This window comes from Bison bison, unplaced genomic scaffold, assembly GCF_000754665.1.
Source record: "Bison bison bison isolate TAMUID 2011002044 unplaced genomic scaffold, Bison_UMD1.0 scf7180017864272, whole genome shotgun sequence".
Taxonomy (NCBI): Eukaryota; Metazoa; Chordata; class Mammalia; order Artiodactyla; family Bovidae; genus Bison; species Bison bison.
In genome coordinates, this window is record NW_011494844.1 from 341,147 (window position 1) to 354,940 (window position 13,794).

Here is a 13,794-nt window from a genome sequence, read left to right on the forward strand (position 1 = left end):
AGAGTTGACTTGACATTAGAAAGGAAAAGAAAACAGCTTTGGGATTGAGGTTTTATAGTTTCCAAGGCTATGAGAAGGTGTAAATACAGAGGCTTGCGGATACATAGTCAATAAACATTAATCCTCCCAAGGGTAAAGATTTTAAGCTGGAAGGGCACTGTATCAAAACCTGCTCTAGAGCCGTAGTCCTCTCTAGCTACTTCGGTTAAGATAAGCTTGGCTCCTAAAAGTGGTATTAAATTTTCCAGTTTCATCCAAAAATCTAAAACTATATTTCATACCAATAGGGATAGATCAACATGAAAATAACTGCATAAAATTAAAGATAATTTTTAGGCCAATACATATGATTCTAATAATTTTCTACACTGGAAAATATATATTATTTTCATAAAATAATATCTACCACAACGTGCTTCTAACTAGAAACCTGTCATTGGACTGTGAAAGATAGTATTTTCAGTTATGATCTTTCAAGTTGATATGCAGATGTGACATTTTTAAATCTATAAATAAAAATCCTTATCTTACAAGGCAGTTAAACTGCAATATAATTGAAGCCTCCAGTAAGTTTGCCAGTAAAATTATTATAATCATGAGATTATCAAATTAATATTCAAATAAAGGAATATACTCAGTTGCATAACCCCAGGGCAGACACAAGGAATTGTATCCTGCCATGGGGATAAGGTTGCCAGGCAAAATAGAGAATGCCCTGTGAAATCTGAAATTCAGACTAACAATTAACAAGTTTAAGCATATTTATATACCATATATTGAATGTAACATGCTTGTACTAAAAATCATTTGTTGTTTATCTGAAATTCAAATTAACTAGGCATCCTATATTTCTCTTTGCTAAATCTGCCAATCATACTAGCGGGTGTATGGTTTCGGCTAATTTAAAATGCTGGAGCTTGGAATTCCAATGAGTATATGACAAGCTTACTCCAAATAAGGTGTGATTTTACCTCAAAGCATATTGTACTGGCGGAGATTACCAGAATCCTTTTTTTATACAGAAAACAATTTTAATGTATGTATTCTTCTTGAAAAATTTCTCCTTTGTATGAATTTTCACATAGGCTAAACAAAATAACAGCAGTTAATACTGCATCCTGGAGACTGAAGCATGATGCCCTGAAACATAACAGGTCATTAGAAAATCTCCACCTCATTTGGCTCTCAACTACCATCTAGTTGATAACATGAAAAAGTAAAATAAATACACTTCTGTACAAATTCCAAAAGGTTTTGGAAAGACCTTATTTATTTATTTTCATTTTAATTGTTAAATATACTACTTTAAGAACTTCCCAAGTGCTTCAGCGGTAAGGAACCCATCTGTCCATGCAGGAGACAGTCAGGCAGATGCCCTAAAGGAGGGAATGGCAACCCACTCCAGTATTCTTGCCTGGGAAATCCCATGGACAGAGGAGCCTGGCGGGCTACAGTCCAGTCCATGGGGTCACAAAGAGTCAGACACGACTCAGCAACTGAGCACGCATACTACTTTAAGCTTAAAGGTACTTCACCTGAAGTAATATCTGAGATTGAAGAAAAATGTATTGAACATATTATCTGATTTAAAAATAAGTGTGGTTTTCAATTTTGCTGCCATCCTCTAGTACTCCCAAATGACTTACAGGAGGCATTTTTATCATTAGTTGTTCATAATTTATCACATGATTTTTGTTATTTTGTTCTCCAGTTTGCTCATTTAATAATGTTAACTAGTCATGATTGTGCTTCCCTGGTGGCTCAGATGGTAAAGAATCTGCCTGCAATGTGGGAAACTTGAGTTCAGTCCCTGGGTTGGGAAGATGCCCTGGAGAAGGGAATGGCTACCCACTCCAGTATTCTTGCCTGGAGAATTCTATGGACAGAGGAGCCCGGTGGGGTACAGTCCATGGGGTCACAAAGAGACACAACTGAGTGAATTTCACTTTCACTTTCAGGTATGATTAGTCACAAATAATCCTAAATCTGGAGACAACAATGAACAGGACAGGCCAAGTCTACAGATTCACCTATAACAAGTTAGCTGTAAACATTCTATATGATTTTAAGCATCTTATTTGAGTTATCTTAGGATATTCATTAACATTTTGTTGAAATTCACTAATTCCAAATGCACATGCAATGAGTTTTGACACTGTATAGAATAATGCAACCTCTACCATAATTATGACATAGAACATTTCTATAATGACAAAAAGTTCCCTCCTGACCTTTTGCAGTTAATTCCTTCCTTTCATGCCCCAACTTTAGAATCACTGATTTCTAGAGACATTCACTCTGCTAGGATCTTACAGTGTGTTTCTGTAAGGCTTTTTCTTCCCTTCGTGAAATCTTTTTGTTGAGTATCCAAGCTGTTGCATGGATCTACTTTAATATTAATGCAGTCATTCAAGTTTTCCTTAGAATCGTGATTACATAAAATATAATTATATGCTTTTACTTTTAATCTATTTCTTTCTTTACATTTTAAGTGTTTCTTTTGGACAACATACAGCTGGGTATTGCTTCTTTTAATCCCATCTGATGACTTCTGCCTCTTAATTGAAATGTTTGAAAAGTGAAAGTGAAGTTGCTCAGTTGTATCCGACTCTTTGCAACCCTGTGGACAGTAGCCTACAAGGCTCCTCCGTCCATGGGATTCTGCAGGCAAGATACTGGAGTGGGTTGCCATTTCCTTTTCCAGGGGATCTTCTTGACCCAGGGATCAAACCCGGGTCTCCTGCATTGGAGGCAGACATTTAAGCTCTGAGCCACCGGGGAAGATAGTTGAAATGTTTAATCCATCTATATGTAATATTAATATTGTTGCTGTCACGTGCATATCTTTGATACCCCGTGGACTGCAGCACAACAGGCTTCCCTGGTATGAAGTATCAATATAGTAGGATTTAAATCTACCATCTTGCAGTTGTATTTCACTTGTTCCAGATGTTCTTTGTGCCTCTTTCTTTTTTCTCTGCCTTCTTTGGATTAATTGAGGTTTTACACAGTTCTTCTTATAATCATTCCATTTTATTTGAAACATTGGTTATCAGTTATATCTCTTTGCTTTCCTTTTTTGTAGCTTCTCTAGGTCATTGGTTGGCAATTGCTTTTAAAAGAACCAAATAGTTAATATTTCAGACTTTTCAGGCCATATGAGCTCTGCTGTACTTAAACTTTTTCAACTGGAAAGTGGAGGCAGCCATAGAAAAGGCAAATATCAGTAAGAATGATTACTTTTATTTTTTCCCAAAACTGGCATGCTACCATTTCCTGTCCCTTGCTCCAGGTCTTAAAATACACAGCTTTAATTTTTCAGTGTCTACTCTTAAATAGCACATCACTTTACATGTAATTTTACAAACCTGCGTGTGTGCTAAGTCACTCCAGTCATGTCTGACTCTTTGCAACCCTATGAACTGTGCCTTCAGGCTCCTCTGTCCATGTGATTTTCCAGGCAAGTGTACTGGAGTGAGCTGCATGTGCTCCTCCAGGGGATCTTCCCCAACCAGGGATTGAATCCATATCTCTTATGTCTCCTGCATTTGCATGCAGGTTCTTTAACAATAACACCAACTGGGAAGCCCTTAACAACTTTACTATATTCTATTTCTTCCTTATTATTTATTATTGCCACACTTTTTTTGCTTCTATATATATATTATAAACCTTACAATGTTTGTCATAAATGGTAAATTATTTTTGAACAAAATTTTTAAAATAGAAATGTATCTTTTACATTTGCCCATATGCTTACTTATTTTGTTTAGATCTATAGTTCCACTGGCATTATTTTTCTTCTGTCTTAAGAATTTCTTTTAACAATTTCTTTCATCCTGCAAGCTGTTGTTGACAAATTTTCTCAGCTTTTGTTTTTTAAACCTGTCCTTATTTGCTTTTAGTTCAGAAAGATATTTTTACTATGTATAGTGTATTAGGTAGACTATTTTTTTCAGTACTAGAAACAAGTTTCTCAGTTGTGATTTGGTTTGAGAAGTTTCTGACATGAAGGTCTCTACTGTCCTTATGTTTGTCTCTTCCTTATGAAATGTCTTTTTTCCTTCTGCACTTTTTGAGGTATTTTATCATTGACTTCCAGCAATTTTTTTTATATTGTGTCTTGGCATTATTTTATTTGTTATATTTATATTGTTTGAGCTTTACTGAGCTTCTGGGATCTTGAATAGAGTTCCCACCAAATTTGGACAAAAAATGTTGATCATTAGTTCTTCAAATATCCATTCTCTTCCTCCTGTTATTCCAATTATGAAATTACTCCATATTATACCACATGCAGCTAGCACCACTTTTTCAAGCCTTTTACTTTTTCTTTTCTTCTCTATTCTGCATTTTGGATAGTCTATTGCTATGACTTTGTGTTCATTGATGTTTTTATTCTGCAGTAGCTATTTTTATGTAAATACCATGCAATATGCATTTTACTTGGAAAATATATATTTTTCCAAGTAAAATATGGAAAAGTAAAGTATTACAAATTCTAACCTATATGAGCTTCATGTCTTCAATTTTTCTCCTTATTATTCTGTTTTCCTCTACCATGTTGAACATATAGATCATATTGTATTATAATAACTACCTCAATATTCATATTTTATGAATCTGTTTCTGTTGACTGATATTTTTTCTACTGGTACTGGTCATATTTTCTTGTTTGGGGTCCATTTACATGACTTTCAGATTGTAAAAGGCCTAAATCATTTGTTAACCTTTTCTCGGGTAACAAAATTATATGCTGATTTTTTCCAACACCTGTACACTATTGGTTTATTTTTTTTCTAGTTGTTTAAATTGAGACTATAAACAATCATCATAATTGGAAACTTCTTCTTGTTGTTTCAATGCATTTAGAAAGCTCATTTTTGCTCTCATTGACTATTTATACAAACTCATAATAAAATGCTGAAATCATAAACTGTTGAAAGTAAAATGTTCATTCAACTAATTAAATTTTTTCTCAATGACAAAAATATTTTATTTTATTCAAATGTCCACATTTTTCTTAGACATATGCCAAAGCACAATATTTGATTTCCAGGTGTAAGGATAAAATGCATGTATTATTAAGTGCAATTAAGTTAACCGTGGAGTTAAATTATGTAAAAATATCGACATCATTGAGAAATTAATGTTCTGGGAAGGTCATGATACAACTCCATGAAACAAAACTTTACAGTTTTACTTTACGGAGGTATAGAAAATTCATTGCAGAAATAATTGTGTTTACCATAAATCATTATCAGCTCAGCAGTTACCTCTTTTGAAAGCTTCATTACTTTATCTATTAAGGAAACTGCTGAGTTTGTTTCTTTCTATTAACATTCCATATACAGAATGAGATTAACATAAAACCCCTGGTTTTATCCTCCTGTGTCTGCCTCCTTGTGAGAATGGGTCAGTTCTGGAAATACAGAATAACATAAAATCATCCTTTTCTGGAAATCTATACTGGCAGTATAATTATTGTACATATCAATATATTTTACTCATACTGGGAAATGGTAAATTATATATTTCACAAAACAGTAAAAATTCAGTATCTGTCAGTTTCTTTTGAAATAATAAATTATTACTTACATCATTATAGTGATCTCAGATACTTATATTGGCTTTCCTGGTGGCTCAGACGGTAAAGCGTCTGTCTGCAATCGAGGAGACCTGGGTTCGATCCCTGGGTTGGGAAGATCCCCTGGAGAAGGAAATGGCAGCCCACTCCAGTATTCTTGCCTGGAAAATCCCATGGACGGCAGAGCCCAGTAGGCTACTGTCCATGGGGTCGCAAATAGTCGGACACGACTGAGTGACTTCACTTCACTTCACTTCAGATACTTATATTATTCCTCCCATGTGCTAAATGTTGTAAAATATTTCAGAAAAATGTCTAACTTTGGTGCCTTTCCCTTTTTGGTAATATGTTTCAGGACAAATTTATAATCTTTTACTAAAAAATGTACTTGACCTATTGATTAGAATTTGGGGGAATTTTTAATGAAAACACATGAAAATGATCAATGATTTATAAAAGAGTCTGAAAATAGAAGTTGAGGATATTATTATTACTATTACTGCTACCACCATCACAATATATATCTTAGGTTTGGGTGGGAATAACAATTCTTTCTTATTGATTTTGCCTGTTTCTATCCCATAAAGAAGAGAATGACTAAGAATTAAAGTCACCATGATAACTATAAAAACCAGCTCTTGCTTAATCTGTTAATTATTTCAGGCAAATTATAAACTTATTTAACATAGAAACTAAGGCTTCCTGATGGATGTAATGAAAGCCACATCTAACTAGTAGTTACCTCTGTCACTTAAAAGAATTTCTTTTTTCCCCCATTGACGTTCCTTTGTTTACTAACAGTATGAAACAAAGGGATCCACGTCAAAATCAGAACCTGCAGCACTGGTCATACCAGGGACACTTACTTGCCAATTTATAATGGCAAATACATTTATATAATATATAAACTATATAATTATATATATGTAATATATAACTATATATATAAACTATATAAATATCAAATATTTAGTGTGTCATTTTAATAGTTAAGAATATTTCAATAGTTATTAAGAATAATTTTAGTGAGTATCAGAGCCAAAGAAATTGTTGAAGAATGATGCCAGTTATTAACACAAAATAATGATTGTATATGTATATCTATAGTACAGCTTATAGATTGAAGAATCTTTTGTCCTTTGCATTCTATTATTTTATGTCACATCTCTTTGGGAAAACCTGATTACCTTATTTGTTGGTTAAAAAAAAACATGATGTTCAGGGAGACAGTGACTTATCCAAGGACACATGGCCAGTTAGTATACAATACCATGAAATTTGAGGTAAGTTTTTAAAATTATATTGAAGATATTTTCCAAAAAAAAAAAAATCAATAAAAGACAAGCAGAATTTGTAGGTCATCACATTAGTTAATTTCTCAAGATATGCAGGTTCTCATTCTGTCTCCCAAACCCTTGAGGCCAGATGTGCTCCACTAGTAACTTTTTTAGATTTAGGGCACAGAATGTATTTCATGTAATATTCTCAGTTGGGTCTGAAGCAGCAGGGTTCATATTTCTGCAGCAAACATACGAATATTCACAATAAATTTGATCAAAGATCCAAATAGTTTCAAGCAGTTTGGATCAACTTCTGTGTTTAAACAAGTTTTGGTGTCAAACCTACTTAAAAATTCAGTATGCAGAAATTTTGGATTTTAAAAGTACAAGTAAGAGATTATATACCTGTAATCTAACTAATGTACTTTGGAGGATAGGTATATGTTGATCTTAGACAACAACATGCATAAGCATTTACATTATTTCAACCTAACCTGTAGAGACAGGCTATATCAGGAAATATTAAAAATTTATCCTCTGTTTTTAAAGAATTACCTTTCTTTTGGAATTGAACATGATAAAAAAAATAAGTAAGAGATAATCTGTGCCTTCAGGAAACAAGGTTACTTGTCAAAAGTTAACAATTTAGTGACTTTTTAGATTTTAAGCATTTTTCAGTGTTTATGATTTTCTATTATTTGAGATATAATTAAATTTTTCTTTAAACAGTATAAAAATAACATTTCTAATGTATTGTTTATAAAGCAGCATTGTTCTGGAAAGTTTGGTAATTTTTCAGAAAGAGAAAGAAGATCTGGGAAAGGATAATGCTGAAGACAGATGAAGGAAAGTAAGAATCCTTTCTATCTGGTAGTGTCTCAGCAAAGGGGTTGAGAAAAAGTGAACTGAGAGCAAACATGAGGTGATGATGCAAAGACATGGAATGTAATTAGTAGATAAAAGAAAACACAGGAGACAAATTGAGGAGTAAGGAGTGTGTGTGCGCACATATGTGGACTTGTGTTTGTTTTAGGATTAAGGGAAGAGGCCTGATTTCCTTAGAAGAGGAACTAAGAGAAAAGAAAGGGAGAAATACGACATATTAGGAGAGGGGGTTTAGATAATAGAATTTGGATTTGAAAGAACTAGGCAGAAGGACTAAAAGTAGAAGGAAATAATCCTTTCTTTTCATCTGAAACAAACAAGTTAATTATAAAATTAATTCAGAAGAAGAAATATCTAAATATAGCTAAGCAAATACTGACAAAGAAGAGTGAAATGTCCCTAGCCCTACCAGATATGAAAATACACTATAAAGACTGAAATTAAAACAGTGGGTGATTTTTGTCAGAACAGGCAGACAGACTATTGTAATACAAGAGAAAGTCTAGAAATAGACACAATAACATGTATGAATTTGAGATCTGCTAAAAGCAGGATCTAAAAATCAGTGGAATGGGGTGTGCATTTTAGTAAATGCTATCACATAACTAAAGGCTTCCCTGGTGGCTCAGATGGTAAAGAATTCACCAGGAATTTGGGAGACCTGGGTTCAATCTCTGGATCAGGAAGACCCCCTGGAGGAGGGCATGACAACCCACTCCAGTATTCTTGCCTGGAGAATCCCCATGAACAGAGGAGCCTGGTGGGCTACAGCCCATGGAGTCACAAAGAGTTGGGCACAACTGAGTGACTAAGCACAGCACAGCACATTATATAACTCAATGTAGAAAATTATCTTAGAAAATACAAAAATGTGTTCCCTTGCCTACCAAATATACCAGGATAAGTTCCAAATAGATCATATATTTGAATGCAAAAGGTGAAACCAAATAAGTAATGAAAAATGTGGAAGAATCCCCCTCTAAATTGGAAGAGAGAAAGTTTCTTTTGATCTACTCAAAATAGATCAATAATAATTTAAGCAATTTAAAACTTAGATTAAAATATTAAATAACAGGAGTATAGGAAAAAACTAGTCTGAGAAAGAAATATCTGCAATTAGTAGCCACAGTTCTAATTTACCCAATGTGTGTGTGTGTGTGAGTACTCAGTTGCTCAATAGTGTCCTACACTTCGCGACACCATGGATTGTGGCCCACCAGGTTACTCTGTCCATGGGATTTCCCAGGCAAGAAACTGGAGGGGATTGCTATCTCCTATTCCAGGGGATCCCCCTGATCCAGCAATGGAACCTACATCTCTTGTGTCTCCTGCATTGGCAGGTTGATTCTTTAACCACTGGGCAACCTGGAAAGCCCCCTCTAAATTATTAAAAACAGAAATAAATCTATAAAATTGGCCAGAAATGAAAACAATTCACTGAAAATGACTCTTAATCACATGAAAAGATGCTATACCTCATTATAATAAGAAGGCACACTGAGATACTACTTAATCTATTAGAAGGGCAAAACACATAAAAGTCTAACGACTTTCTGCTGGCAAGATTTTGGGAAAATAGTCCTTCATATATTGCTGATAGAAATGCAAAATCATACACATTTAAGGATGAAAAATTTTCTAATAGCAAAATTATATACATTTAATCTCTAATCCAATAATCTCACTTTTAGATATCCATCCCAAAGGTACACTAGGAAAAAATACAAAAAGATGTATGCATATGCCTATTTTTTGCAAGACTTCGTAATTAGAAAAGGCATGAAGGACTCGTTTAATAGACTATTAAACCTCTATACAATGAAGCACTAGACAGCTACAAAATGAAAAACTATTTCTATATTCTACTAAATCAGTGATCTCCAGGATATACCACTAAGTGGAAGAAGCAATGTGGGAAAAAGAGAAAGGAACATATCATGCTGCCAACTACATTTTAAAGTTTATATTTATACATGGAAGAATATACCATAAAGTTAAAAAAAGTAACTCATGAGGAAAGAAGGAGATTGTGTAAAAGTGATGGGGAGTGATGTTAAATTTTTTTGAGTATAACTTGTATGAAATATTTGGCTTTGAATTGTGCACAAAGTTTACATGACTAAAAAAAAAAAACAAAGTCAAATTTTAGGAAAAGAATTCTTAAACCTTGAAAACAGAAATGAGTCTAACTTGATATCCAACTGATGGTATAACTACAGCAAGAAGAACTTTTCCAAGACTTGGAGTTATTTTAATAAACATTCCTTTGGGTTAGTCTATAAGGAGCACATTAAAAATTCATGCTTTGGCAATTATAGTGTTAATAAGAGCACTGTATTATTATTCTGAGACTGTTTTATATAAATTGTGAAAAAGCAATATGAATTTGATAATTCCATCATTTCTATTGTTGTTGATGAGCATTAGTCTTGGCATAGCAGAAAGTACAGCTACAGGATAGAAAAAGTTAAATAAAAACCCAGTAGCCTGCATTTTAATTGTAAGTTTCTTGATGAACTGGTGAAACTGTTTATCTGTCTACCTATCTACCTTCTGCCTAATCTTTTAGCCCTCCCAACAAACTTAGAAAAAGTGACAAATGCAGCAAAATGAATATCTCTAAAATTTGATTAGCATTTTGAGTGATCCTGGGAGAGATGATTTAATTTAGGTGGGGAGCATTTAGTCCTACAGAGAGCAAGGCAAGTCTATGAAATATGGTTGACATCATGACAAAAGGACCCAGGAAGCTATCTGAAGAGGCTTCCACTGGTCAAATTTAGAATATGATGAATAATTGATAACATGCATATAAAAACATAAAATACATTTATGTCTAGGAATTCATAATCATTAACAAAAAATGGTTAAAAAAAGTAAAGGCAGGGGATAGAATGGACCAATTAAGCCTGGAGACTCAGAGTCTAGGAAACCACAGAGTGAGTTTCTCCAAGAAATAGACTGAGTTAGAAAAATATGAGATGGGGGAAACTTAAAAGTGACTTAACAAACTTGTCACCCATCTCCATGAATGGACCTTAATTGATCCCGATTTAGATAAAAAGTATAAAAAATCATGACATTTGTGAAATCACTGGAAATTTGAACACTAAGTGAATACTTGATGATATTAAAATTGTTTTTAAGTGTGAAAATGGTACGTGGTTATATTTTTTTAATTTAGCACTTAAACGATAGATGTATATATTGAAATATATGGATCTGAAATTTATCTGAAATTAATATGAGATGTGAAGGAAATTACCAGGCATATACATGGAACAATATCTGATAATAATTGACCTGATAATTACTGATGTTGAAAAATGAGTATATGCAGGTTCCTTAGGGCTTCTTTGGTGGCTCAGTGGTAAGGAATCCAACCTGCAATGCAGGAGACACCGGCTTAATCGCTGGGTTGGGAAGAGCCCTGGAGAAGGAAATGGCTACCCACTCCAGTGTTCTTACCTGGAAAATGCCATTGATAGAGGGGCCTGGTGGGCTACAGTCCATGGGGTCACAAAAGAGTAGGACACAACTTAGCAGCTAAACAACAGCAAGGTTTATCATACTAATCTTTCTACATTTATTCATGTCTGAAATTTTCTATATTATAAATTTCAGAAATGAAGAATAAGACAAGAAGTTCAGTCTTGCACAGAAAGGATACCCTTTCCCCTGAAACTTCTAACATTCTGGCTTATTTTTAAAACACTCACTCTTTTACTCTTGCCATCATTCTCAGCAAAGGATTTTACCTCTTACTATCATGTAAAATATTACTCAACTTCCTGACAAACACCTACAAGTTTGTGCATGTTAAAACACTCATCTTTTCTTCACTTCCAAGTATCTACGCAAGGGCTCCAATTGCTTTCTTTTTACTGTGTTTTCTTTCAACGTCTCCACTGGTAGCTTAATCTTATTATTCAAACATGCTCATACATCTTTGCTCTTAAAAAATAAAACAATCCCTCTTCCCTGTTCACTTCCTCATCCAGCTACTTCCATATTTCCCACCTCTCCTTCAGAATAAAATTTCGTAAAAAACATAACCATTCTGGCAGAGACTGCTAATTATCTCTCAATAGCCATTTGTCTTGTCTTCTGTAATATTAGATCTAGGCCATTGAAAACAAAGCATACAGCTTGCCAGTGGAACATAATGGAAATGGTGTGTGCAGCTCCTTGGTACTATTTTTTAACTGAGGAGATAATCCTTTCTTCTCTGGCCTCACCCTCCTTCCTCCTGGATGGAATGTGGACAAAATGACTGACATTTCAACCTGCATCTTATACCATGATACTTTAGCAATGGAAGCAATCGATTTTGGAGCAATAGACAGAAGATTAAAATTCTATTACCTTGGGGTCCCTAATATATGAAATCCACTATATTCAAGTCTTAATTTATTAATCAAGCTACTCGGATCTGCCTCTCACACATGCTATCTAACTGACACATAACCAAGGTCAGCAATGACATATCACTGTACTTTCTGCATTATTAATGATTTCTTCTCTACTCCAAAATTGCAACAGTTTTTATATCATAAATCAGATAGGAAATACAATTTTCTATCACATTGGGGTAGAAGGCAAAATTTCTCATGACTGGAAGTGACCAGCCTCTGACTACACAAGGCCTCACCTGCCTTCAAAAGATATGAAAGATCAATGCAATGATAAATCACATAACCAATCGATAGCATAATATCATACTGCTGCTAAGTCGCTTCAGTCTTGTCCGACTCTGTGTGACCACATACACGGCAGCCCACCAGGCTCCCCCCGTCCCTGGGATTCTCCAGGGAAGAACACTGGAGTGGGTTGCCATTTGCTTCTCCAATGCATGAAAGTGAAAAGTGAAAGTGAAGTTGCTCAGTCGTATCCGACTCTTAGCGACCCCATGGACTGCAGTCTACCAGGTTCCTCCATCCATGGGATTTTCCAGGCAAGAGTACTGGAGTGGGGTGCCACTGCCTTCTCCAATATTGTACTATGCTACATATTTTGGGTAACTCAGTTATAGACACTTCAGCCTCTTCTTTTTTTTTTTTAAATACTTCCTCCCTCATCATTCCAGAAATGTGAGTATTTTCTAGAGTTCTCCTGTAGTCATTCACCTGGGGTTATTCCATCAACTTCTACACCTTGTGTGCACACATGCTAAGATGCTTCAGTTGTGTCTGACTTTGCAACTTTATGGACTGTAGCCCTCTAGGCTCCTCTGTCCATGGGATTCTCCAGGCAAGACTACTGGAGTGGGTTGTCATGCCCTCCTCCAGGAGATCTTTCTGATCCAGCCACTGAACCCATGTCTCCTGCATTGCAGGCTGATTCTTTACCTCTGAGCCATGGGGGAAGCCATCTCTCACCTTACTTAAAATCTATAGGCTGATGATGTCAAAGTCTATAAACACATCTCATTTCTTTTTCTTGAACACCATTCAGCAGAAGTCTTGCTTCTTATGGATAATTACCCATATGAAGTCTTCCAGGCACTCAAATTAAATTTATTATTTTCACCTCAAATATTCTTCTTCTAAGCTCAGTGAATGTCACAATTATGAACTAGTTGCTCAAGCTAGAGCCCTCAAAAGTCATCCTGTGACTTTCCCTTTTCCTGTCCTTTCTGTCTCATATCTAATATATCAAAAGAAATCTGCTCATGCTCTTTAATCAGGCCAGACCTACTCAGGACATAGTAGATTAAGACTAATGGTTAAATCAGTCATCATGCATTATTACAAAGCACGTAAAAACATTTCAAATCTGTAAAGTGCTACCAAATACTGACAGTAATGTAGGAAAAATAAGTGGTCCAGCAGAGACACAAAAAGATATGGAATCAAGTCACAAGTTAAAGCACTGACTCAAGGGTACACTAGGGTTGGGTCACCCAAGGAAATAGTTTATATCTGAGACCCTGTTTTCTCATCTTTAAGCACTCTGGTTGTGCATGCAATCAACATGCAGTTACTGGATTTCTATGTGTCAGAAAATGTGTAAATTGATTGGCAATACAAAGTTTAAAGGATA

General features: G+C 34.8%; 1 protein-coding gene across 2 annotated transcripts in view; it reads right to left on the reverse strand.

The window, feature by feature from the left end:
* KCNT2 (potassium channel, subfamily T, member 2) overlaps nucleotides 1–13,794 on the reverse strand; it is a 432,444-nt gene that overhangs the window by 11,394 nt on the left and 407,256 nt on the right. The window lies entirely within an intron of this gene.